Source organism: Ornithodoros turicata, unplaced genomic scaffold, assembly GCF_037126465.1.
Source record: "Ornithodoros turicata isolate Travis unplaced genomic scaffold, ASM3712646v1 Chromosome52, whole genome shotgun sequence".
Lineage (NCBI taxonomy): Eukaryota > Metazoa > Arthropoda > Arachnida > Ixodida > Argasidae > Ornithodoros > Ornithodoros turicata.
Window position 1 is genome coordinate 694,242 of NW_026999380.1, and position 3,032 is coordinate 697,273.

The 3,032-nt window shown below is 41.8% G+C and overlaps 1 long non-coding RNA gene across 1 annotated transcript; it reads left to right on the forward strand.

Annotated features, from left to right (window-relative positions):
• The first annotated feature begins 974 nt into the window (after positions 1 to 974).
• On the forward strand, positions 975 to 2,274 carry LOC135374278 (uncharacterized). Its single transcript, XR_010416822.1, has 3 exons — positions 975 to 1,254; positions 1,367 to 1,585; positions 2,083 to 2,274. It is a non-coding gene; the product is annotated as an uncharacterized LOC135374278 (long non-coding RNA).
• Positions 2,275 to 3,032: the final 758 nt, after the last annotated feature.

Sequence of the window (3,032 nt, forward strand, 5' to 3'; positions counted from 1 at the left end):
GAAAATGCATCTGAAGCTGCAACAATCTGCTCCTAAAGCGTTATCTGTATCATTCAACTAGCGTTATATAGCTTACGCGTTACGAAAAAGCATCTGAAGCTGCGACAATCTATATACTCCAAAAGCGTTATCTGCAGCATTCAACTAGCGTTATATAGCTTACGCGTTACGAAAAAGCATGTAAAGCTGCAACAATGTACTCCAAAATACGACAGAGGCGCCGACTCGCCTTATTGGCTACAGAGTACCGACAAAGCCACTGTGTCGTAGACGGTCCCAACGTGTCTGCATCGAAGTACTTTGTTGTGTGACCTCTTTGCCAACACGTCGGGATCGTTAAAAAAAAATTGGAGTATTACGAAAACGCATCTGAAGCTGCAACAATCTGCTCCAAAAGCGTTATCTGTATCATTCAACTAGCGTTATATAGCTTACGCGTTACGGAAAAGCATGTAAAGCTGCAACAATGTACTCCAAAATACGACACAGGCGCCGACTCGCCTTAAAGGGACTCTGACCAGAAACTGTGGGAGCTCTTTCGTACTTGCAGTCGATAAAGCACCCAACAACGACTCTCCATGCGAAAATTCAGGCATTAAAACCCCACGGTTTCTCTAAACTCGAATTTTAAACATTCGACTTCATCCGAGTGCAGCACGCCTAGCGTCAAACCGAGAAAACATACGTTTATATAGAATATCCACCCCGGCCCACCATCAAGATGACGTCAACACGGGGGCCACTCGCAACACCCACAATTGGCTCAAACGCGTCACGTGGTCAAGCAATATCTGTCAATTTCCTTCGTGAAATGGCATTTCTGCGTTAATACGTTTTTGTTACAGAGCCTCAAGAAGAAAAATATACCCTGCATTTATCACCTGCAACAGTTTCTACGATTTTCTTTTCAATCTGTACACGGCGTTCGATATATGCTTCCGTATCCGGTCATCTGTAATGGATGCCGTATGCCGAGCTCTCTAACTGCGAACTTGTGTGACTCCCGGTTCATCCTCTTTGTTCGGGTCATTGGGTTGGTGTTGGAGTTGGTCACCATATTCTGAACGTTTCACCTATCGTTGCGGTGTACTGTTCTTGATCTGCTGCGAAGCGACGAACCGCAACGGCAGTCACTCGCCTCAGCGAACTTCTGTCTGCTGCATCTCAAAGGAGCATGGGGACCTGATGATACCTTCAACTAAAAAAAACAAATGTGCTCTCGTGTGGTCCTGACGGAAAAGTAGTATCAACAAGGTTAGCACATTTATTTTTCAGTTCCAAGTCTACGTACTGAAAACCATGCAGGTGCAGTCGATCATTCTCGTAGCTGTTGTGTAACGCGTATGCTTTCTTACATATCCCACAGAACCCTCCACTTTTTCGACCAAGTTATCGTTATGAGATCCTTCTGATGGCTTCTTACTAGGCTATGCCGCTCCGAAGCATTGAGATGACGAAGCGTCGTGGTAGCTGCACCTCTGCCTTCGAAAGATGAATCATTCATTCCACACTGTGCTTACTGGCTTTGTATAGAGTCTGGCAAATCCGACAGACTTGGACTGCCTTTTTCAAGAAAGTTTGAAATGTAAGTATGTGTATATTGGTTTCACATATCCACCACATATTGAGCGTGTGTATGATTGTACTTTATATGCTACAGAGTATCAGCGTACATTATTATTCAACACGTAGTGTGGCAAACTCGACATCAGTCACACAAAGCCAACAATTGCCTTTTCTTCAATTGCTTATTTTTATCATATCATGTTTTTGTCTATATCTCAATTTACCAACCAACAAAGTATATTATTTTAGTATAATCATCTGATATTTAACAAGTCACAGTTTTACCATGGTTTTGGCACACTATAGCCCGAGTTGCTTATGCGTCATTAAATTGAATCATCGTCATCTTCAACTGCCATTATTCAATTGAAGTGCCAGGTGGATATAATGATATGGCGAGATATTTTTTTTTGCTGTCATCCTGGAATTGCTAATTTCAGAAGAGTAGTCACCGTGAAGTTTGTTTTCGTTTTCAGAAACATTAAGAGGACTAAAACCAAACACTTTTTCTTTCAGAGCATCCCTTATGCACCTGCATTTCAATTCCAATCTGTATTACAAGAATGACAGACCACTCAACAGAGATGAACATCTGAAAGTGAAAGAGCTGGAATGAAGATACGTTAATCTGTGTCAAAGGTTCTTAGTATGTGTGCGAGTCGAGGACATAGGTCTCAAGCTTATTCCTGTCTCCAGAAGAGGTGACAACTATGCCCCTTCTATCTATTAACCAGCTCCACTTTTTAGGGTTCCCTGTAAACTAATGGAGCACATCATGTACTACCATGTTGTCAACCAAGTTGACTCTGTCAATTTCTTTTTTTAAATTCCAGCATGGCTTTAGAAAAGGGTATTCAGGCAAAACTAACGTAGTGGAATTCGTTCACAGCATTTCAAACTGTCTTGATTTCTGGGTCCATGTAGATGTAGTATTCTTTTTATTTTGTAAGGGCTTTTGACACTGTGCTCTACGCTCGCGTGTTGGCCAAAGTAGCCTAATTAAATTTGATCCTGCTACCTGGATATGCAGTTTCTCAACTAACCGTAACTGTGGCGACAACTCGTGAGGAGAACCTATCATATCGCCACCATGCAGCATTTGTTATATTACAATCGCTTCACATTTTAATCTAGTCAAAAGCAAGGCCTTTTGGTGATCGGTCTTGTATAATTACGTGCCCCTCCGTTATGTAACACCACACTGGGTTCTTCAACCTATGAGAGAGAAATAAATATATTGCCAAGTAAATTGTCTACAAGGCTCGTTATTCCATTTCGCCACACTACCACAAGCAATTGTTAGAGTAGTGGCCCAGGGTATGAAGCTCGCCACTAATCATCATTCAAACAAAGTTCATAATGTAAAATGCTTTACTCAGAACACTGGCTTAACACAACAATTAAGAATAAAGAGAGTAAACGTTTCATTGCCTATCCAGGTGGCATCATCCCTCCAACAGAGAACA